The 26,483-nt window shown below is 37.1% G+C and overlaps 1 protein-coding gene across 1 annotated transcript in view; it reads left to right on the forward strand.

Annotated features, from left to right (window-relative positions):
• The first annotated feature begins 15,143 nt into the window (after positions 1-15,143).
• Positions 15,144-26,483, forward strand: part of LOC126824374 (uncharacterized) — an 85,441-nt gene continuing 74,101 nt past the window's right edge. The window contains exons 1-2 of the mRNA XM_050553591.2: positions 15,144-15,249; positions 15,632-16,057. The gene's annotated coding sequence lies outside the window, so the exon portion shown is untranslated. The remainder of the gene's footprint in view (positions 15,250-15,631; positions 16,058-26,483) is intronic.

Below are 26,483 nucleotides of genomic sequence, written 5' to 3' on the forward strand. Positions count from 1 at the left end.
CATATAGTCTTGCTATCATTCACCAATATAAATCTTTCAACCGTTTCTTTAACACAAAACTGAAAAATTGTATTATTTTGTTTTGATACTTTCCTGGGGGTAAACATGTCTAAATTTCTCCCTCCGGATTCACTTGAACAGTTTTGAATCCAACTTCCATGGTTCACTTCCTCTCACTGCTAAAGACCCCTACGCGCAAGCGAATTGTTGAAATAAAATTAAACCATGTTAGTCCCGAAATGACCTAGTTTGTGTCGAGTGGACGTTACCCCCCCCCCCCCTATCAATCTTCAATTTACTTTGTTTTGTTGAATTTGTAAGATTGCCCTTTGATATAATAATAATATTATTATCAGTTTGATGCTTTGCAGTCTCTTGTGGCTTGGTACTCGGGATAACAATAATATACCCTTGAAAATTCCATTTACAGTCAAATTTTCAAAGAGTTAATTGAGCCGGCAATAGTTAATTCAGTGTCTAGTCAGTTTGGACCGATGTTCATATTCTTGAAAAGGGCATGCCTATTAAACCAAATGTCAAACGAAAACATGGCGATAAAACAAAATGTGGAATTACATTGATTGAATAATATATAAAAAATGTAATCTCAATAGAGAAATTTAACATAGCATGATATTTAAACAAATCTTAAAACGAAAGATCTCCATCATGTCACGCCAAAATGTAATCGCGAGCAAGAAAAGAAAAATAAAGGATCTAATTAGCCGAAACTTTGGCACCAGGTTCCATAAGTCAGCGATCGTTATTTCTAACACATCTTCAATTACAGTGTTGTTAATTATTTTTAGGGGTATGTTGAACATCGGCAGAAATCAAAGCCCATTCTGAAGTCACTCAGTAATTACTAATTATGAATGACAATGCCATAGTCTAAAATGTATGACCATACCACACGGGAACATGCGTCTAAATTAGTCAATTATACTAAACACACAATATCTAGTCATTGATAATATCGACTATTATATACTGATCGCATTTTATCGTGAATGATACATAACTTCTACATCCAGATACATTTATTTAGTAAATTTATATAATAGCTCGTGTAGAACGGAAGTTTGCTCGGAGACCATCCTGTGTAGGCATGCACAAATTATCACTTTCTGACTTCCTGTACACTGTCAATATACACTTTTGATTATAAGCCGCAAACGGAAGTCGATATTAATGTGCAACAATAATATTATTTACATAAGTAAGGACCTAATCGAGGAACTATTCTATATAAATGAATGAATAAAGTTATCGAGCTATCTTTTATTTCAGCTTTATGGGGAAACTGAGCCAAGTTGCTAATGACGAAACTATGACAGTTTGTGGACATACTGTCAATTTACACCATAAATACTGTCTCAGACCCCAGAGCAATAACATTCTTGCCATTTGTCTCATTAAAGTGTATCTAAAAGCCGCCCCCAAAGAAGACTGAATTGGAATTTACCATCAAACTCATGTGTGAATGTCCAAGAACAACAGCGTGCCATTTCGTATCTTCGACTTCTCAGCAAATTTTACGTCGTTACCTAGAGTTCAAACATTGCAATAAAAACCACCAATATACTACTAGATGTCAAATTAGCTTGGTTGTGCCGCTAAATGTATATCAGACGAAAACAAAACACATTAAGATTAAGTATAGAATTTGCTGGTTTAGTTCAACCCGGCGTCTTTGTCAGCATATCATTTGATTGTAGTTTTTTGTTATTAGGGGGAAGGGGTCGAATGGTCTAGATTATAATGCAAGTGGCGTGGTTTCCATCCCACACATGAACGTGACAAGGAGTAGGATCGCCTGAAGGGTTTTCTCCGGGTCCCCCTCCCCGCCCACTGCGAAAGACTCGTGGAAGTCCCGAAATGACCTAGTTTGTAAAAGGTGGACGTTAAACCCCATTTCTCCCTTTATTTAGTATTGCCTGTGAGATGTATCAAGTTTTGTCATCAAAGCCTTTAGACACTAATCTGCTCATTATTAGCTCCACCCTTACCAATAAACAAACCAGGCAATAAACTATTCAATCTAAACACCGTAATCTGGATCGACTATAATTCATGAAATTGGTCTCCGGAGTTCCGGACTGTGAGCATTACACGCTATTTTAAGCCATCAACTAAACAAGAACCGAAGTCATAAAACATTAAATCTGAAAGCCGTAAACCAGTACAATTACATTGTGGGATTTACCTCCGACAACTCCAGTGTGCCATTACGTGCTGGTTAATTGGCGAATACCGGGGGCGAAAGTCGGGAACTGCAAATTAATGGCAAATAACTCGCTGACAGAGCCACCGCGGTCTTGAAATCATGCTACTAGAGAGCCGCATGTCACCAGTTGGCTTGGTGAAGATAATCGATTTGACAGAAGAGAGGCACTGGAATATAATGTGTTACCGTTCCATTATCGACAAATACCATTAGAAACCAACACAGTTACCCAACTCAAAAAATCGCCGTGTTTATCAGAGGACTTATTATTGTGTAAGACGTGTATCTTTTTATGGTCTTCTACCTTCTATGCAGGATCATCACCGGATTATTGCTTTCTGCCTTATCTAAATAAGACATCCCAACGTAAAAGGTATGAGTATTTTACTTTCGTTTTTTATTGCCACTCTTTCTCTTTCAGTTTGTGTTGTTTTGGCTTGGCATAACATTGTAAGTGATGGGGTTAATGTTTCAAAATAGATCAGTGTAGTTGTATTTTATTAAGGAAATAGGGTTCACTAAAAATGATAAGAGCATTTCGAACTAACATTAGGGGTATTTGCAAATAGGTCTAGTAAAACAGGTGGCACTATTTTTTATCACGTACGGTGATTCGATAGGGCGGCGTTGTCGAACCGGACTCTCAACCAGATTGTTTATATGACCGTAGGGGCGGGGGCTATTGCACGTGGGCCAATCACACGAGGTAGAGCCGATGGCACTACTTTTTGGCAACTACATTCGTGGAGGTGCCGGATTATTGACCAGACTGCCCATTACAAAGAATGATCGCGATTTTCCAGATCTGGTTAGCCTAGCGGGTCTATCAAAAAATGTAATCATTCGGACTTCGCAGAAACCGAGGTATACAGTAACGTGTGCGCTAAAGAACCCTTTACATTTTAGAGTTCGATGAAAAGTATAATTGCACACATGCGGCAGTAATACAAACAAGAGGTTAGTGCATGTAATTAGGATTGATTAGTAGTAATTCGTGGTCACGAATGAACCTTCTGTAACCAATTATCTTTGCTTACTTAAAACGCTGTAACCAGTTCACTGATTTGGATAAAACGTGAAATAAACTTCACTGTAACAGCCCCCTACTCAAATTCTAACGTCTTTCCAATCGGTGCCTATTCGGTTGGGTATCCCAAACTTCATAACAATACATGTTTATCTTCTAACCAATATCAATGCCGTCAATCATGTAGCTAAAAGTGTGTGCTTATGTTGTACGAGGGCTGGCTGAAAAGTTCTAAGTCTGAAAAGGATAGATCAATCATAGACATAAGAACTGTAACTGTAATGTTATTATTGTCTTCGTACCGCACCATCTTGTGAACCTACCCATTGAAATCACCAGTAATAGACGAAACACAGATACATGCCGACACGATCCTCGCTTTAGAGGATGATTCCACTTCCTTTTTCCACAACCTAGAGGTGGACATCCGAATTTAAGCGTGACAAGAGAGAACCTTGACGATGACCCGCGTCCTGGAAGGCCACCAATAACACCATTCTAGAAAACATTATCCGGGTGTATAACATGTTGATGGCTTTTCAACATATTTTCCAGTGTTGTGGGTATCTCTCCCGTCAAAAGGCAAAACCTAGTAACTCACTTTTTTTGTTATCAAAATTGAGTTAGGACCAAATTTGTAGTTACTAGAGTATGTGCCTCCTGTTGTTGTACTAGATATTCCAATATTTTGATTTTGTAAGCATTTACACCCATGACACAACCTAGCAACTTCCTTCATTTGCCTAGTATACCACAGCAAAACCTAGTAACTCAATAGTCAAATCAATGGATGAGCTGCCGTTTAATATTCATTCATTACGTTTTCCTTTGTTTTCTCAAAATAAGAAAAAAGTGAGTTACTAGGTTTTACCTTTTGACGGGAGATCTCATGAGAGGGTTGAACACATTTTCGCCAACGAGTTAGGAATGACAAAAAGGTTCTGCAAGATGGGTGCCAAAGCTCTTGAGTTCTGATCAGAAACGTGCCAGATTCCTGACGTCCCTTGAAAAGCTGCGACGTTTTGAAGCAGATCCTGACAATGCTTTCGCCAGATTTGTAACTATGGATGAGACCTCTTTCCCAAAAGGAACTAGCTGGTCGTCATGTCAGCTGTGAACGATTTTTTATTAGGGAGGCTAAAGAAAATTTCTTCATGACAGGCATCAGGCCTTGCAACATCGCTGGCAAAAGTGTGTACACCTCGAGGGGGACTATGTTGAAATATAAATAGAACCCATCGACTATGTACAGGTATTTCACAGATATGCTTAAAACTTTTCAGTCAGCCCTCGTAGGATCACAGGAAATGGGTTGAATTAAATGGTTGCCAAGTTTCCTCTATCAATGATAGAAAGCGCCCAGGGCAACCGAAATTCCGGGAAAGGTATAGAGCAGTGCCATGGAGAAATATATTGCGATCTGTGATCTTTTAACGTATAACATGTATTTTAGTGATCGTTTGCGTGTCTAACGGAAGTTGATACTTTGTCGAAGTGGTTGCATAAAAACTATCGTGCACCGTGACATACGTTAGCCGCGATTGCTAAGCTAAACCCAGATGTCATTTCATTCATAAAACATTGGTTAAAGCGAATTGAAAGGTTTAGTTCTTTTACCATTCATTATTAAGAAATCAAGATACACAAAACAGCTGGAAGAGTATATTTATTTTTGTGTAAGTTGTGACATTTCAAATAATGTGTTTTGCCATTTAAACATTATCCACTTTAACAGAAAAAGAATATTTTTAACAACTGCAAAGTTATATTTATTAAGGATGTCGATAGTTTCCGTTTTACGACTTTATTGGACCTGAAGCAACGACTGCGAGTTTCACAACATCTGGCCGTTGCTTGTTTACCTCACAATTCCCGAACTTATAGCTATATTATCTATATACACGTGAGCAGTAGTGTCCAATCAGAGGTTGTGACATCGCGACCTCCACGGAAACCTTGACATTGAATGAACCTTGAACTCGATTATCACAGGTAGACATTTTAGCTTGAAAGCGCGAGACTTGGTATTCGCGACGATCGAGGAATCTGATAGACTCACAAGTTGGGTTTGTACCCAATCGAAATTAGTGCTGAAATATGCAGGGTATATGAAGGCCTTGATAAGATGTACGTAGTTAAAGCGAGATCAAGCCTTCTATTGAAGATGACATTTTGTAAGAGTTGGATAGAGAACAAGCTAAAAAAAACAAAAAGGAACCGAGATTCTTTTGATATAAACATATTTAAGCTTCGTCAAAATCGGATAAAAATTGTGACTTCTACAGAGTCCACAACCCGATTCATGCCATTTTCGACAGGGAGGTAGGCCTATATTTCAAGTTTCGTCAACATCGGAAAATATTGTGTCCTCTAGAGGACCCACAAGCTCAAAATGTGATTTTTGTATAATCAGGGGCCATAATCCAGGAAGTTATGGTCTGATATGTGCAAATATTCACAGGAACTGAGATCTTTGAAATATAAACATATATTTTACGTTTCATCAAAATCGGACAAAAATTGTGACCTCTACTGGTTCACATTGGTGTTGCATACTTATACACAATTTCCGTTCAAGGAGCGGCAGTTACGGTCCGATTTTCCCGAAATTCGAATTCAACCTCCATTATGGTAGAATGGTGATATATTTAAACGGTTTTTAAAATCGGATACAAATTTTGACCTCTAGAGAACCCACAATCTAAAAACACGATTTTTCGTACAATCAGGGGCTATAATCCATATGTAACGATGATATACTTAAACGATTTTTAAAATCGGCTAAAAATTGTGTCCTGTAGAGGGTCAACAAGCTAAAATCGCGATTTTGTCGTACAATCAGGGGCCATAATCCAGGAACCGAGATCTTCGGGATATAAACACATGTTTTGAGTTTCATCAAAATCGGATAAAAATTGTGACGTCTAAAGTGTCCACTAGCTAAAATCGCGATTTTTTCGTACAATCAGGGGCCATAATCCATGAAGTTATGATCCGATACATGTCAATATTGGAAGGAACCGAAATCTGTGGGAGTGGGAGATAAGACTATATTTCGAGTTTTGTCAAAATCGGATAAAAATTGTGACCTGTAGAGTGTCCACAAACAAATTTTGGACGGACGGACAAGGGCGACGACGATATACGTCCACATGAAAATGTGGGCGTATAAATAAAATAAATGAGGTACCTATAATAAAGTAATTGTACTGAAATGTTCAATGTATTTATTTGTATACGTCAACATTTGAATTGTGAACGCAACAGACGCTACAGTTTTCTACGGATTCTTCTCAAAATTAGTGTGAAGCATTGTTATGCGCCACTTTTTCGAAAACCGTGTGAGCACGAGAGCACAAACCCTGTTAATATTGAGCATTCCGCAAGTTTTCGTCCCAGAGTTATGGCCCTTTGTCGAAAACCTTTTGGATGCAATACAGAGCGTAAGAAAATGGGGTTTAACGTCCACTCGATACAAACTAGGTCATTTCGGGACTAACACATGGTTCAATTTTTTATTTCAATAATTCGCTTGGGTGTAGGGGTCGTTAGCAGTGGGAGGAAACCGGGGGACCCCGAGAAAACCCACGAGATTGGACAGGCGAACCCACTCCTTGTCACGTACATCCGGGGAATCGAAAACCCGCCAGTTGACTCAATGACAGACCGTGTGATACAGCCCGCGCACGTGTTAACCATTCGCCCCCCCCCCCCCATGCAATAGAGGCTATAATTGATGTGAAGCAGTGTGGTCATGAGAGCATGTACCCTATCAATATTCAGCATTCTGTTACTTTCGGAGCTATCCCACCTTTGCCGAAATATCAAATTTGGTCAACATTCAAGTTTTCCTTTAGGTCAATCTGCGTGGACTTCTTTCATTATTTGTTTTTTTTAAACTTTAAATACTATGATTAATTCTACAACAGCGTGACTAGGCGTCTTTCATTTGGGTAAAAAATAAATTGGCCTATTTCCTTGGAGTTTATATAATACATTGTTTAATGGGATGATAATACATCTATAAATAGATCGGTGTTTAGATATAGCCAATTTTCTTTTCTACTGTCGACGCATGAAAGTCTAAAATTAAACTTCAATTAGCAAATAAGCCGACTTCCACTTAATCTTAACCCGATCATTAATCGAAATAAAACATCAGATGAACCTAAATCCATACTTTACTTTGACGGAAATCAAAGAGGTTTAGCTCCTTTGAATACAACACGAAAAGGATTCTTAGCTGTCAATAAAAAAAATAACTCTATCTGTCAAAAAAGAGTTGATATTAGATCGATATAAATAGAGGGTGTACAATGGGTTTCAACCAACCTTTTTTTTCCATACGATAAGCATCAGAAGACACAGAGTGTCAGCTAGTTGCCATTTTAAATGTTGATAGTAACCATGTAAACTTGGTTACCAACCACAACACGCGAGTTTATATAATTACACACATAGGACATTTCATTTATTTGTTTTAATATAACAAAAGCTTTTATATATAAAAATAACTATGACATATCTAGGTTGTTTTACCACCTAATGTCAATAAACTCGTTTTAATAGCATGAAACAAGAAAGTGACATTGATTATCTATAACTCTTTGTTTGATAACAGGAATTCATTATAATACTTTAAATTGGTCTATTAATCTCATTAAAATTCACATTTGCATCTCACAAAGTAAAGGATTAGGCGAAATACGGAATAGAATTATTATTGCGGTAATAAAAGTCCATATTTCAGTCAAGTCAGTGAACTAATTAATAGTTGCATTGTGAATCTTTTCTTCCCACATCTATGGGCAGATATTTATATGGTAAAGATCCCTCTTGTCAAGTCACCCAATATGGCTTACAATAACGCAAATTATGCACCTTCGTTTCATTAACATGTTACTTTAGTTGTAAAATAGCTTCTGTAACCCCCCCCCCCCCACCCCCAACACACACTGGGAAGTTCAGGTTCGTGTCTTTAATTGTAATGTCTAAAATGAAAGGTCATCAGAAGTCCCTGGTTTCCTGGACGGGGAAAATAACAACCCTTGATGGCCTCGGACTATGTACCTGTGCTGCTACAGTGATGTTATTTTCTGTATATTCAAACAGGAAGTATGACCACTCGTCTAGTTCTGAAATGTCCTGGGTTCGAATCCCGACATGAAGCGGTTTACAGGTTTCTGAAAGTGGAGCCTGTGGAGTATACATGAAGTCATCCAGATGGGATGAAATTCCAAGATCCACCGGTATACACATTAGTGAGCACGTAAAGGGACTCTGGAAATCGAAGATGATTAGGAGAAAAAGTCCCTGCGGAGCAAAATTCTAGTATATTAATAGATAAAAATCGTTGCTTTAAAATGTTCTGGGTTCCAATCTAGACATGGAATCCGGTATTCGGTTAAGAGTGGCGCCCAAGGGGCTTACAGAAATGATATTGTGTCTAGTCATTCATATGGGATAGAAAGTATAGGTCCACCAGTGTACACATTGGCAAAGAACCACTGGCAGTTGAAAATCGAAGAAAATTGCACGCCCCCCCCCCCCTTCCACGTAACCATAGAAATACAAATTGCCCTACCACCCGTGATTAGTAGTTAATTAGGGTTTTGGTGATCATTTGTATATAATCGTGTTAACTATGGGTGTGAACCAACAGATACTTTTACATACTAATACTTTCAAGATACTTCCTCGCGTAGAAACTGTGATTTGGTGATATATTTGGACTAAAAACATATTCAAACTAATTAATCAATTAAAACTTTGCTTCAAATCCCTCTCAAAAAGGGGGGTTGGGTGGCCAAATGGTTAGCACGTGCGCGCTGTATCATAAGGTCTGTCATTAAGTCAACTGGCGTGGTTTCGGTTCCTCGTGACAGGGAGTAGGGTCGCCAGTCCAACCTCGTGGGTTTTCTCTGAGTCCTCCGGTTTCCTCCCTAGCGAATTATTGAAATAAAATTGAACCATGTGATAGTCCCGAAATGACCTAGTTTGTGTTGAGTTGACGTTAACCCCATTTCTCTCTCTCTCTCTCTCGCTCAAAACTTTGCATTCGCTGGGGAGATACCCCAAGCTATAAATAAACTGTTGTTAGACGCCATGCCTGTCAACTCACTCCGTTGAAGGAAGTCAATTTTTCAGAATGTATTTTTCATTACTTACTGTCCATTTACCATACATATTGAGGCCTAAGTAAATTCTTAATTATTTTCTGTCAATTTCTTTTTCCGCCGTATTATTGCAGAGTCTTTTGTATGTTGACACCCCTCATTGTTCTCAAAACCGCCTAACCATTTGATCAAGAAATAACAACCGCTCCCTCAGTCAAGCTAGCACACTATAAGCTGGCAGACAACAGTCGAGTTGCCAGTTAGTCATACGCTGACATTTTTGCCCAGCGCCATTGGGTGTTTCTAGTAAGATTGGGTGTCTATACTTTTCACACCTATCGGGGCTGTAGGTGTAATACACTTAAAAAAGTGGGGGATATTGAAATGCAAATACCTATGCAGGGTGCGATATGATAAATAGTCATGGACAATTGACATGCTTTGAGAGTATGTTCACAGATGAAGAACTTATCGCCCCAACAGAACCACTGAGCTGCACATGCGACACGCAATAGTGCCATACACGTGGGAGGGGTTCATTGTCAAATTTGACACTTCAAGGAAGGGTTGATGAAAACTGCCGCGTGCTGTTTTATCTATCCATGTATGCTTTCCTATCGGTTCTTGCATACAATTTACTGTTTAGCCTATCTTTGCTTTAGTGCGTTACGTTTAATGTGATCGGGAGACGTGTTCGTCAACGTCAACGGACAACACTGCAAGAATTGGCCGTGGCACTGCAAGAGAAGTGGGTCAGATTGCCCCAAATCGTGATTGGACGGTTGATTAGGAGCATGCCACGACGGATTGCTGAATGTCTGAGGATTGGTGGAGGAATTACTCATTATTAAGACAAAAATCAAAAACGTCCATTTTCACTTTTGACAGTGTATCTCTTTGCGAGTGAAATGGGGCCGTCAGATAAGCCGCCCATATGAACTGTTTATGTTCATGTGTAGGCAATTGGCCTGTTATTAACATACACTGGTTACCTCTAATAAAACCAGCAGTGCATTTCCGCAGATTTGAATTGTTTCTGAATATCCCCTACTTTTCTTTTGAAGAGTATAAGATTGTTACTGTTGTTTATCTTTTCAAAACAAAAGTATTCCAAGATCAATTTCCACAGCCTGTAGTCATAGTCATTCCTGTGATAGACAAGCTTCCGATGGATTAAAATGGTCACCAAGACCAAATGTTGTCCAGGCAACACAATATTATCGTGAGATCTGTTGATTGCTCTCTGGCAAACTTTTTTTACAGAATAATGGTGAATGAAATAATGTAAAATGCATTGTCCTTAAAGAGATGTTGGTTGGTTCAAAATTTCCCATTTCGTATTCTGGTAATATGAACTGTATTTAAGATTAAAATTTATTACCATCGATCCCCAATGACAATGGCGACTCGATTCAAGGTCCATAATTAGTAAACGGGCTTTTCCAGGGCAACAGTGCCAACAGGCGTCACAAACAAGTCAACAAGGTTTCAACAAGTCACAGGTTGTTACTAACTTGCGTCATCTCTTAACGTCACTGTGGTCATTTGAGAGATTGAGGAATCCCTGGCAAACTGCAATATTGCGGAAATAGAATAAGAATCTCCAAGGTGAATGCCAGTCCAAAAATGGTTCATTTCCGTATTTACAAAGATAGAATGCAAATTTGACAACCCTTGGCTTAGTCTGTTCAGATAGGATATGCGAAAGAGAGAGAGAGAGGTGGGGTTTAACGTCCACTCGACACATACTAAGTCATTTCGGGAGTAAAATATATACTTTAGCGGGGATTCAGTTCAGCCAAGAAAAAAAGGTATTTTCTTAAGACTGGAAATGCTACATAGAGACTTTACGTTATCAAATTATCTTAATAAAATAGTATGTTACTACGCTTTCAGAATTTCATTTAGTATAATTAGCGTTGGGCTAAAAGGGGATCAAAAGGTGATAGGTATATATATCTCTTAATCACCCATGAATTACCACCCCCTTCCAAAATAAATGTTTACTAAAGCTTGTTTAAAGGGACCATCCCGATTTTTACAGGGTCTCAGAAATAAAAGTCCGTGTAGAATAAAATTGAAGCGCCAAAATATAGAGGAGTGGTGTATTTATATTGTCCCAAAATTTGAACTCAAATCATTGTGTCGTTTGGTCGTGAACGTCAAAACCGCATATCCGGACACGTAACCCTTTTAAGATTTCGGGTCAATTTTTTCGTTGGGTGACCTGATAATCTATTAACGTTCCTTTACAGGTCTATACAGTGCATGAACCACGTGCTGTACTTGCTAACGAAAGGTAAATTTCACCTACACGTTATTTTTATAAAATAAAAGTCTGATTTTATCCAGACAGCGTAAAATACAGCTTGGGACACTGGTCACCATTCCAGATGAGGACTGGCGGATTTAAGCTGTAAGAAAACATATCACGTATAGTGAGTTAGTTGCCCGGCCCTAAGGTAGGGGATTTTAAGGGCTTTTATCACAAAATTATGCAGTTTTATTGTCCACATATTGTGGTCTTCCGGACGGACAGGGGCGACGACAATATACGTCCACATGAAAATGTGGGCGTATAAAAATAGTGAGATAATTCCGCTCTTTGTATTTAGGAAGCAGACCACTATCAATTCCTCAATTGAATTCTGTTCTCTTTGATGGACTGTAACTTTTCCCTATACTTCCGTTGGGCACAACGCTTTCCACCACTGACGGAGCAACAATTGAACATGTCTTTGCGCCAAAGTTTGTATGAAGATGACCACTGAAAATTTAGGATACACAAACTAGAAGAAGCATACTATGATCATGTAACCATCCGCGGTACATATCACCATAACCAAACCCTTAGCTCAGTTATTCTTCCGCCTGTAAACCATTAATATTTACCAAACCTTGGCAACAAATGTCAATTCAAACCTCTTCTAGACCACAAGCCAAGAAAAATATATTCATAGAAGGAACTTAATTCGGAGTGGTGGAATTTGATGGTGGTCTGTCTCCATAAGAGGAATCGACAGGGGATCTAGAACTCACCCGTATCATATTCAAAACAGGCGGTTTATAATCGAAGAATTCTCAAGTTGACTAGGGCTCTTACTTATGCTCATCTCCGTAGTCTGGGCCTCTCTCCCAAACCCGACTTACACTGATATGTCGAGGTTATTATTGACAGTTTTGTTTTATTATCTCTGTTAGTTTAGATAAAATCTTACCAGTTAGAAGAGGTCTTATTATAAAAAAAAAACACAATTAAGCGTATTGTTTGGAAGTGTTGTTAATTTTACCCATTAAATAGTACATTACTATGGAGCATGGACGTGTGATTATCCACGTAAACAGACGGCACCAAGTCTAAGTATATGATTTACTGGGATTTCTTTCTACATCATCTTGTTAAATCCCGTCGTAAAACTATAAATCGATTAAAATAAGGACGGGTGTTCAACTGGGTAATGAGTAAGCTCGGGTTTCAGACTACAAGAGAAATTTCGCATAAGCTAAGTTTTAATAGATATCATCTCACAGAACCGAAGCGAGGGATTGGTGTCCGCTAAATGTCCAGAATAACTAAAAAGCTATCGATTTCATTATCAAATAGAACAACTTGTTTAATAAGAACATCCCTTCTGTAGCTAACTTTATTTTGACACTAAAACAAATTATGGCGAATCTGTAATATAGTAATAGTAACCTAGTTCCTTAACGTCTAATTCCACCAACGTGACATCGCAGACAACATCTGTAATTCAACAAGGCTTGACTTTATATAGCCTTTATTATCGCAATCGAAATTTGACGAGCGCTTTACCATTATAAACTCTATTGTCCTTGTTCTTTAATATAAAAAATAGTATTTATATATATCTGCATCCCATATCTACAAAACGCACTTGTACAGATATTATCCATGGAAATGCCTCTGTTTTCCACGGTTTTCTGTATATAAAACGAAATGAGATCTGTGTTGTTGGCGTTATCGCCCTCGGTAGAAGCGGGCGTTAAGCCCCACGAATGAATGGTGTTTTAATCAGATTGACTTAGTGGTAGCATTGTGTCAAAGTAATTTATAGGATTGTAAGAAATAACCAGTGCATGTTTATTATTCTACGTGTATAAGTTGATTGATGATGGTGCATTACGAGACGAAGCGATGATCATTGATTAGATAGATCTAGTATATATTCATCTCTCTACTAGATGTGTCCACTCTTATCTCTAACGCTACATCAACACAACCACGATGTTTTCATTCAATCAAGCCACCGTAGTCATATTAATGACACCGTCACAATTTGATTCCTAGTCTGGCAGTGATGGTCGTCTCATGTAGACAACATTATAGTTCAGAAACAAATATAGAGAGCAATTGTACAGGTTATGTTATTTTCAATTATTGGATATTATAAAACATCTCGTCGTTAACCGGCAAGGATAACCCGAAGACTCAATGACAGTAAGGTTTATGAAATGATCTTTGTTTATTTTCCATTTAGAAATGTTTTATAATGTTAATGAATACCAGATTGGTGGTAGCAAGAACTCTTATTTTTTTAATGTGTCTCTTGTGTATTGTGATGGTTCTCCATTTAAAGCCTTCGGGTACGGCATTATTTTTCTGTCAACGCAAGACTGTTTAAACAAAATTTTCAGATGCCCTGATTCAGTCGGTATTTTTAGAAGAGAGTACCATCGTTGAAACGTTGAATTTTAATTTAAAACCAGTAATTGTTATTCCATAAATAATTTTTAGTGAGGCATTCAAAAAATAATGTGTAAATCTGACTTGCCACGGATTTCAAAGTGTGATTGTATGTCTGTTTTAGTCGCCCACAATTCCGTATGGGAGTTTTATGCCGTCAATCATGCCGGTCCGTCAACTATTGACCGACAGATTCTAACTGATTGTTTTCAAAATTTATTGTGAAACATTTGGGTCACGAGGGAACGAACCATATCAACTGTCAGTGGTCCGCGACCTTCGATTCCGGTGCCCCTTCCCCCAACCCCATTGTGAATGTGATAGAGGCTACAGTTTTTAATGAATTTTGTTTTCAAATTTGGCGTGAAGCATTAGGATCGGAGAGGTTGATCCCTTTTGATTTTCAGCACTCTGGGACTTTCCGTATTACGTCTCCAGAAAAGCATTTAAACACGACAGAGATTAGATTTCTTGGATACATCCTTATCAAATTTGGCAACATCTAAGTTTTCCTTTTAGATCAGCTGCTGTCTATGTCTATCCTTTTTTTCGAGACTTAGATTTAGTGTGGGCGTATGTCCACGTTTTCTTTGGCTATCTCTATCATTCGTATTGTGTTATGTAGCCCTAGTTCTGGCAATATTATGGAAGACACACATTAGAGCCACGGACCCTAACTTCCGGGGTGTCAAAAGCTACTGCATACATATTATATACGTGATTGCTACTCAGAAAATATATATTCTCACTGACCTGTTTTCAAAAATTATTTTTAAGATATTCAGTGAGAAACCCACGACATAATTTATCATCCTAAACTGTCGATGTTATGACTTGTTTTTGAAACACAAGTTTGTGACAGTGAATATCCGTTTAGGGAGTGAGAATCGATGGAATTGCACAGTGCAGCTTTCCGCCAGTGCCTATTTAATTAGAGTATATTATATTAGATACGAGAGTACACGGTGGAATTTAGACAAGGATATACACTCACTTTCGTTATATCGATTTTTGGTGTGGATTGAAACCAGCATACAAACTGGGGAGATAGCAGAAACGACAAAGTATGATTGGCAGACCTAATGTTGCTCTTATTGACTAACTGCATAAGTGGAAACTATTAAAGCGTCCTTAAAGGTGTCGCAGGCCAGTTAGAATTGAACATCTACTTCTGGTAAACGTTTAGGAATGGCTTCGATTATTTAAATGTGGATTTTATCGAGTTAGTTGCACTCAAAAATGAGACGAGTCGTGTAAAATGATATAATGACTTAAGCTAACAGAATATGCAACACAAAACTCCCAATTAACAATTCCATTATATTTCATGGAAAAGCAAAATGGAGATTACAGAGTAAAGGACAAAAACAGAATGCACTAAAATGGCGTATGGCATTTTTTATGAATGCAGTGATACATCTAGTTTCAAACACTCATTCCATGATGCTATTTTCTTATATTGAAACATGACAACTGAATGATCACAGTTTCACTTAAAGTATCATAAAAAAGACAAAAATAACAGCATGTAATATTCTATTATTTGCATATTTCAGATTAAACAGATGAATGATGAATACGGGGTTCCAGTTAGGTATTGATACATGAAGATGGTGATCTTAATCCAGCCAATATAGCGAACAGTTTTTTTACACAAACAAGGAAATAGTGGATGTGTTTATGGCCTGTAAAGGGATTTACTTGTGTGTGACCCTGGCAGTAAATATCTAGTAAAAACCTTTCTATCCAATGGAAGTAATTGCAACCATTCTGCATCCAGATTTAGGAAAATTCTGTAACAGACATGTGAGATATTAATCTGACTATCAGTTGGTGTTATAGTAAAGCGTTTCTTTTTATCTCAATCGTGCAATTTTGGAAGATGTTGGTCTTTCATTGATATCCACTGAAAGATTAATGTTCATGTTGAAGCTGGTAAAATATTATTAGATCACCAGAGGCTGTTAGCAGTTTATTTCAAGGTAAATAATGCTACTTTAAATTTAAATGTGACTTGTTCATTGATTAGACTTAAAATACTTTCACAAATTAAGACCGCTTCATTGACAAAGCAGGGAATTGCATTTCAAATTATGGACTAGTCTTAGTGCTGAAGTTGATGTAGATTTAACAATAATAAGGTAGGTCAGTTTTTAAGCAATGGACACTTAAATAATCACTAGAAGCTATTGATATGTGAGATGCTTAGTAAAAAAGGGGGTTGGAGGTAACGATACGGCATGCTATGTCGATTGAAATCGGCACGTCGTACTTGACTTTAATTGGAAACTTACTGATTGAGGATTCCGAAATGAACCCAGTACAATGTTCGAATTAAAGGATTTGCTGTACTTAATACATAATACTATTATGAAGTTCTCTTTCTTGAAGACACCTTATTCACACAATCACAACGAAACTGATGTGGGGGCGAGCGAGGGGATTTAGGTATTAGCATAAATGAATAGTTTATCACATCTTTTGTAACGCTCCAGAATCGTCTAAGGCAGAAGTGTAAAGGCGCCAAATGTTTATGACTACATAATGACAGATGTTTTCCAAGACAAACCGAGGGGTCAAAATACGGGTTGTAAGTTTTTGGAACAAAACGCTTCCAAAACTGCTTCGCTCCCTGGACCCGGAAAGTATTCTTGTGGTAGCTAAAGATGTAATTGTAAACATTTTAACAGCAAAACGGGTTCAAGATCGCAAAAGGTTGGAGGATTATTAACTTTATAATGATAAATATTTGGTTCCTTAAAAGCTTTGTAATGGGCGACGAATCTGCAAAGTACGAAGTATAATTTAAATAGGAATTACACAATTTTTAGATTAAACTGCGATATGTTTATACTGTTGTTCTCAAAATGGGGGCTAACAAGTTACAACGCTCCCACCCAACCCGGGCTGGTTTACTCACGACTTCCGAGCGCTCGCCTAAATGACCTTCGGATTTAGGAAGTGTCTAATATGGCAAATCTTGTCCACCTTGCTACGGTCGTCCAATCGCATTTATATGGTACCATTTGTCCGGGAAAGTGATGACACTAATTAGAATTTGGTTAATTTTCAGAAATATTAACATTTCACAAGTTAGACGTTTGCAATCCTACATAATGAACACAAAGATATTTTAGAATTACAATCTGCATTAATATAATAATGACCCTAATCATGTAAAACAATAATGTTTTTTTTTCCTTTTTTGTTTGTTGTTCGTGTAATATATATAGCAAGACGATCTTACATTTATAAAAGTTACTTAAAGTACACTTGCTTAACAGATATATTTTCTGTGATCCTTGCCATGGGCCTATGAGTAGGACCTTCCATCAACTGTAATTATTGCCTTATAATCGAGCCTCCGCAGACCAGACTAATCACCATACCTGAATACTAATTTTAATTACCATGTATTATCTAGAAGAGACCAGACTCGTTACTAACATACTTTCTACAGTATGGTCATCACCTTGATGACAGTTCACGAGTTCAACACTTGATACAGACAGACAGACCAAAAAAAAGTTCATTATATGTATCTCTATATGTCTCGCTATCAATAGGTTGTAGAAGAATAGGGAGTAGATTTTCTAAGATTTTCAGACTACCAAATGAAATCAGTTCATTGATATGGAATGACAGATAGGTTTTGTCTGTTAAATTGACAAAGATCTTATTTTAGAAATTCGCCGTGTTTTAAATGACGATTTGTGGTTGGATGTAAAAATGTATATTGAATTGAATTTTGTTTCATGAATGGATTGGACCATAAATCTTCAGATATCAGATATAAATAGATGAGTTAAACACATTACCGACAACAGCAGACACATTTCAACTACAGATATCAACAACCAAGTCCAGTAACTGCGCGATTATCCCAGTAAATTAATGCCACCCAATAGCTACCCAACAAGACATAACAAATAGTAGATGAATGCAATACAGACAATCCAAAAATATAATGTCACCAAGCCGTTTGCTACGAGAAAAGAACATAGCATTCTACTATCATACCACACTTTACACCTACAAGCTTTACCAGTGTTATTATGTCCTTTTACAGGCGATAATACTTTTTGATTCATCTAAACATTCTGTTTAATTATTTTATTCCCTGTGCACAGTTTCCTTTGTTTTGATTCGCTGTAAAGCATGATGTTTTCCTGAACTTAGTGCTGAGCTGTTCCCTTACATTAATTTTAATAGACAGTGTCATTTACATATAGTATTTTACACTACCTATGTATACTTTACTACTTTTATGTATACTTAATGTACGTTCTAAATTTAGTTGGACCGTTCTTGTCTTCATTAACATATGCTAAGTTTTGTCCCAAAGCTACACCTCATAGTAGGGGTTGTGCATTAATCATCAGGACATTCGGTTTATTCTGAATGTCTGGTCAGTGGATTTTGTTTATGTTGTTGTGAGAGCTTTGACATTTTGCATGTTCCGCGTTGTTGCGCAGTTGGCGCTTTGAAACAAACACGTCGATCCTAACATTACCATTATGCCTTTCATCAAAGTACCAAGATATACCATAATATCACCATCTCAGACTATACTCGATTGGAAAAAAATATTGCTCTTGCCTGCTTAACTTTGTGTTGTAAGCCCTTAAAATCCCCTACCTTAGGGTCGAGCAACTCAATATATGTGATACGTTTTGGTTTTATAAGAATATGTTGCCGTCCTATATTTTAGAATTACAATCTGCATTAATATAATAATGACCCTAATCATGTAAAACAATAATGGGTTTTTTTCCTTTTTTGTTTGTTGTTCGTGTAATATATATAGCAAGACGATCTTACATTTATAAAAGTTACTTAAAGTACACTTGCTTAACAGATATATTTTCTGTGATCCTTGCCATGGGCCTATGAGTAGGACCTTCCATCAACTGTAATTATTGCCTTATAATCGAGCCTCCGCAGACCAGACTAATCACCATACCTGAATACTAATTTTAATTACCATGTATTATCTAGAAGAGACCAGACTCGTTACTAACATACTTTCTACAGTATGGTCATCACCTTGATGACAGTTCACGAGTTCAACACTTGATACAGACAGACAGACCAAAAAAAAGTTCATTATATGTATCTCTATATGTCTCGCTATCAATAGGTTGTAGAAGAATAGGGAGTAGATTTTCTAAGATTTTCAGACTACCAAATGAAATCAGTTCATTGATATGGAATGACAGATAGGTTTTGTCTGTTAAATTGACAAAGATCTTATTTTAGAAATTCGCCGTGTTTTAAATGACGATTTGTGGTTGGATGTAAAAATGTATATTGAATTGAATTTTGTTTCATGAATGGATTGGACCATAAATCTTCAGATATCAGATATAAATAGATGAGTTAAACACATTACCGACAACAGCTACCCAACAAGACATAACAAATAGTAGATGAATGCAATACAGACAATCCAAAAATATAATGTCACCAAGCCGTTTGCTACGAGAAAAGAACATAGCATTCTACTATCATACCACACTTTACACCTACAAGCTTTAACATTACCATTATGCCTTTCATCAAAGTCGAGCAACTCAATATATGTGATACGTTTTGGTTTTATAAGAATATGTTGCCGTCCTATAAGAAAAAAAACAACAATTGGACAGGGGTGGGGGGGGTTCTTACACGATCACTTTAGATCAATTGACTGTCATTGAGTCCAAGTGGTGTTGCTTTGACCCCAACCTCGTGGGGGTTTCTCCGGGTCCCCTGGCTTCCTCCCTTCAAGAGATTTGTTGAAGTTTAATTGTACTATATGTTAGTCTCGCATTGACCTACTTTGTGTCGAGTGAGAGTCAAATCACATTTCTCTCTCTTTAAATTTTCAAAATTATTAATTTATGTTTAATACATGTAATTTCTCCACACCATTCCCTTTCAAAATGTGAACAATTCTAAAAAAGATACTACTGAGTCAACAGAGAAAGATTAGAAGATTTCGATATAAATAATTAGCTTGGTTATTGGTTTTCAGTTGGAATGCTTGCGGCAAGTATTGATGACGTGACTTGTCTCATTTCCTTTCCTTATTGGAATTAAAAAGAATGATTTTTCCATATTGTGTAAAGTAAAATCCACAGCATATGGTAAATATGTGAAAGAGAGGGAGTTAACAGCATAGGCGTACGGGGAAATTTTTGACTGGGGGGGGGGGGGGCGGTTATGGTTAGTGCCCAAAAAATGTAGTTAGGTTCTTAGTATGTTACATAATAGTAATAAATTCGCTGTTAAATTGGACACACTCAAGAATACAATATTTTTTTTTTATACAAATTTTACAAAGTACAATTGTGTGCCCAAATTTTCCCAGCATTTGGTGCCCAAAATGGGGGGGGGGGGGCGCCCCCCCCCCCCCAGCTCGTACGCCTATGGTTAACAGATGAAATGTAATTCTTCCAATTATATCTGATGTGCCTAGAAATGACTTACAAATACGTTTACGGGTTTTTGATAGCCCAGTCAGATTTTCTTCAGATGTTACTAATTTATCATGTACGTATAAAGGACCTTACAATTGTTTGATGTGTTCTATGTTATAGGCCTAATGAATGTAGATTTAGTTCCCGCCTTCGACTCGTATTTCATTAATACGTAAATACACTATTAGATCTCCCGTTCTTCATTTCTTTTATGAATCCGTTTAGTATTCAGGGCATTCATTATCTTTAACTCCAGACTGTACTGACTAATAAAATCCTTTATAATCTCATAAATATAGAGATTTTGTTGATCGCATAATGTTTAAATGAGAAGATAAACATGTTCATTAATACACGTTTTTTTTTTACATAGGCTACGCCTGTTCCCCCTGTGCTTACTTTTAGTGTAAGACTTGTATTTAATTTTCTTGGACTCTAAGAATACAAAATCGCCTGTTCATAAACGGATTAAGCCACCCTAAAAAAAATATTTGCTCATAGAATAGATCTAGTTCTTCCTTTCGATGTGTACTGTTGAGTCGCGTTCTTGTCGCCCAGCACGCGGAACAGTGTGTAGACTTTCGCAGCGATAGAAAACAAAACAAATAAAGGAAATGTTATATTTCCGAATACCCACTTGAAACACCACCGATGATTGGTTATTCAAATCATTGACGTCACAGGGTCAAAAACCGCTCGTAGCTCGTATGACCTCTGACGCCCCCTGCCCCACTACATCCTGTCAGATCTTCATGTAGTGGAGGCCATCGAAAGTTTAAATAACGAAACGAAATATAGATCTGTATTTTAATCAGATAGATTTTAACAGAAAGAAAGCGCCTTTGTATGTGTCATTTCCGGTTCCGATACAGTTGCGGTCATGAACGGGTGATTCCGGTCAAAAGAAAAAAAACAACACAAAACATAGATGCTCTTAGAGTATTTTTAATAGGAAATACCACAAATTATATTTCTTGAATATACGCTGTTGGTTCGTGGGGGGTTAGATGGCCGAATGGTTAGCACGTGCGCGCTGTATCATAAGACCTGTCATTGAGTCAACTGGCGTGGTATCGAATCCCCGGTTGTACGTGACAAGGAGTAGGGTTGCCTGTCCAACCTCGTGGGTTTTCTCCGGGTCCTCGGGTTTCCTCCCACTGCTATAGACCCCTACGCGCAAGCGAATTATTGAAGTAAAATTAAACCATATGTTAGTCCCGAAATGACCTAATCTGTGTCGAGTAGACGTTAAACTCTCTCTCTCTCGCTTTTGTTTGGTAAACATCAAAGTGTTAATGTTGCTGAATAAATTTCTTAACTTACATGAAAACAGACCCTTTAAAATGCATTATGTAGGATTTAAATATTAAATAAAGAGCTGGCCGTTCTTGCTATCATAGTTCAAAAATCGATTATGCAAAGTGAATATACAAAAAATCCATTCAAATTACTTTATTCTGAGCCAAGTTATCACTGTTTGAAGTTTTGACAAGATGTGTGCATTGATTGTTTATTATCGTAACCACGGTACTGGTATTTTTCGAGTCTAAACCTCGCTTCTCCATTTTTAAATTATATCATTTAATATGCGAAACGTTCTAATCTAGATAAAATCTCTAGCATCCGATGGCATTGAGAGTTGATTATGGTCTTGTCATGTTAATAAATGTCTAATTAATAATTTATACAACATTTAAAAACTAAAGAAAGACATGCAATAGGCACATTTAGCTCTTGAATAATGTATTTTTAATTTAATGAGATTCATAGTAGGCGCATATGCTCGTCTTCATTAGCCAGGTAGGTGCAGAAAAGTCGGAGGTTAAACCTCATTTCATTCATTCATTCATAGATGGCATATAAGCAATTGCATAGTAGTTATGGACCATTTAGAATAACATAATATAACGAAAACGGTGTTTAAAATCATAATAGCTATAAAAATTTGATATTTTGCACATTGATATTATTCCCGTGTCTCTGGTTGCTTAACAACAGCATGTATCAGAGAGTAGTGTAAATTAACCATTATGTTCTCCTAATAATGGAAATTATTAACTGTTAATATTATATGTAAGCTTATAATCATTTAAACAATAGAACATGTTGCACAACGTACAATGATTTACGGTAAATGTGATGTTAGAATATTATGCCTTTTGGGATGTAGTCAGTTCCCTGGGAATTCGCTTCTGATTGATTTGACACAAGTAGAAGTTACTAAGTTCATGTTGCGAAATAGGGAGTGGTGTTAATGTTGATTACATTGGGGACCTGACTACACGATCCTCCACATACTCTTACGGCTGATGTGTAGAATATGACAAATAGGTTGTGGTATGTTAACGGTTGGGGATCTACATACATGTTGGCATTATTATATTGTGATTGTAATTAATATTTTCATTTGTGATTTTGTTAATATTCTTTTGTAAATATTGCTCTTCTGTTTTCAAATTTCATTGTTCACTTCTTTAACTTCTGTTATAAAGGGCAAAATGTAAGACAGGCCTCCTGGCCTAATTTTCAACCCTTTGAAAATAAAGTTATTATTATTATTATTATTATTATTATTGGTAAAATTGGGGACCTGACTACACGGTATTCTGTCGACTCTTATGGCTATTGTGTAGCATACGACAAATAGGATCTGGTGTTAACGGTGTGAAATAGGAAGTAGTGAAATATTTGTATAAATTTTCGTTAAATTGGGGACCTGACTACACGGCCGGCTCTTACAGATGTTGTGTAGAAAGATATAGACGTCATAAATGAGGATTTCTCTTTACAACATTGGGCCAGACATTGTTTACGTTCAGTCACCGCCTTTTTATAATAATACCATGTCCAAAAAAATGTGCACACTTCACGAGAGAAAGAAATGCTGCAGAAAAGTCGCTCATCGAATAGCTTTTTTTTTACCGCGAGCGGGAACGCTTACATGGAAATGGTCCCGTTACATTTGCTTTAGTCCGACCCTTTCGCCGGTGGAAACGCGTACACGGAAAGCGGGCCTAAGCAGTGGTAAATGGGGGGGGGGGGGTACCTGACTACACAGTCCTATTAACTCTTCTGATGTTGTGTAGCATAAAACGCTCGTATATACATTGGGTGTGGTGTTAATGGTTCAGTGTCTGCTTAAATGTAGGTTAAATTGGAGACCTGACTACACGGTCCCCCTCGACATGTTGGATATAATCAACACAGCATTGTAATTCTCTTAAAACTAATGAGCTGGCGTGATTTTCCCCGGAATTTCCATAAGCTTTATTTTATTGTTTGATTGTAAATCTGTTGGATACGGATGTTCTATTGTTGATGACATTGTATCATTATGTACTTATTGAAATAAACATGTTTCCGTTGCCTGGTAACACGCTAAATTACTTGAACAGCTGTAATGGATAAATTATTCACGATCCAAAGTGTAAACTATGTAACTAGGTGTTACTTTTCTAAGTCAACTCATTTGACAATAATATGTCCTATACTCATGTAGCGGTGAATTCTAATTTTAATGAACAGTTAATGTTTTTCCCTTCAGTATGGAAATCAGGACTACTAATTCTAGCCAGGGCTATATCCAAATAACGCATACCATTAGGCAATAATGAAACGCAAAGAGTGAAGGTTTGATTTACTCTCTAGTATTGGACTTGTTGTTGAAAAAGGACGCTTGTGTTGCTGTTCCTTCAGCTTTTAGAGAAAATGGCTGATTTTTTCGTCTGGCGCTGAACATCAAGAGGTCACATTCTAAAAGTTGTATGAGTAATTTTGACATGGGCGGCAAAGGTTTAAGCGACAGACCTCGAAGTAACCATCAGAATTCCCGTCCCCATTGTTAAAAACTTCCAAAAAAACTGAGATACCGTGTTCTAGAACGACTCCACAATGATGATGGTCAAGTAAATGAAACAACCGGGCTAACGAAGACGGACATACGTCATACAGTGTGTGGCCGGACAGCAATTAAATTCCAGCTGTCAAAGGATCAATTACGTACACACCAACATGTACACAAGATCTCGGTTTTTCGTCCCAACCGAACGACAAAGCTTCCTTGACAGGTCCCCCTTCCTGCATCAATGACAAGAGGAAACGCCGGGAACTTTCCCGGCCAACAGCGGGATCGAACCCCGGACTTTTTGGTTAGTGACCAGACACCACATATATACAGACTGAGACACCGTGACTCCCGGTGATGGTCATATACATAAATTTTAAACGTTTTGATTAATATATTCATTAAATTTTATAAAACGTATAACAATGCACCCTCTATTTTAAAACTGACTTTGTTTAATAAGTCCATTTAAAGGAGGCAAATCTTTAACTGAACTGTATCCAGTCTTCGACATTTCAAACACGACTTATTGGTCAATTTAAATCAGCATTGGTGTTCTTATCTTACTGTGAAAAGTGGGGATGTGATATGCAATATTCAAGACAAAATGAAAATATTAAAATTGGCACACGAATCGCGCACCAGAATGCTTTCGAGCGCCATTTATAATGACGCGACTCGATGAACGAGGCTAAACATATCCCATGTAGGAGAATACTGCCGGTGTAGACTGAAATAAACAAACGCCAAAGACTATCATTCAATTCAGACTCTTCGCGTATTTCGTCGAACATAATTGATTAGAAATTACAGTAGAAACAGCAACGATTGAATGTGAATCAGTCTATATACATTTGTGTCCATTTCTAGGTGCCAAAGAATATCGATTTAGCTCCTTTAAATGACTAATAATAATTAAAAAAATAATGGCTATTTGAAGGTTTCAATAATACTATATTAATGGACGTTTGAATACAGTGCAATATTTTACTTAATAACAGATAAGAATTACGACTACAATACCTGAAATTAATGTCATAGTTATATAGTAATAATAATACATGTTACAAATGGGAAAAGGACGAGGCCATATGGGTATAACTGGTAATTAATCTGTTATTTAGTTTGTAAATCCTATATAATAACTACCTATACCTGTTGTACTAATATAACTAAACACCTGCCTCATAATATAACTGGGATAAACGCATTTGTTTTGGAGACAGACGAATTTGACTTAGTTCCTGGGTACTAAAATTATTCGTCGATAATATATCTGGCTGACAGGTGACCGAAAATGTACAATGTTTTGTCGCCTAGCGTAGAATTTTGTAAACCTTATAACAATTATATTAAATGCAGGGTTACAGCTTTTACTTTCACATAATAGATGTTGGAAAAGCAACGGATCTGGTAGATGTAAATGCAGCTTTTGTAATTATAAGGACCTCGTATAACACTCTAATCACTTTGATGAGAGGTGAAGCATAAGACCAAGAGACATTATATACAAGGATTAAAATCATTTTCTATGAATGCGTTTTCGCCAGCGGGAAAACGCTGCGTTTCGACGCTCAATTCTTTTGTATTTCTGGGTTTATTTTGGAAATTATTCAAAAAGTAAATTACACGTTTTAAAGTAGATTTCAAGCAAACATGTATCGCATAGTTAGCGTAAATGGAAACAAAATTAGTACACTCAAGCATAAAATGTATAAAAGGGGACGATACAGCCGGGGCCAGTTATTTGTATTGATACACCAATATGAAGACAACACATGTTATGATTCTTAACATATCGATTTTGTTTTTACTTGTGTTATAACCTCTCGTAATACATCCAATTCTAATGAAACTGGATTTTTAAGTATAATGCTATTAATTTTACGATTTTATCGGTGGTTTTAATGGGAATCGCCACAAGAATCGCATAATTACTTTCAAAGTATCAAACACTTAGTTACCTCCATTAATGTAGCTATATAATTTGCATTTACTTCGACATTATTTTATATTGTTCAAGAGCGTTTTTAATGCTTGTGTCGTAGTGCGCGCTATATCATAATGTCTGTCATTGAGTGAACTGGCGTGGTTTCGATTCCC

This window comes from Patella vulgata, chromosome 6 (assembly GCF_932274485.2).
Source record: "Patella vulgata chromosome 6, xgPatVulg1.2, whole genome shotgun sequence".
Classification (NCBI taxonomy): domain Eukaryota; kingdom Metazoa; phylum Mollusca; class Gastropoda; family Patellidae; genus Patella; species Patella vulgata.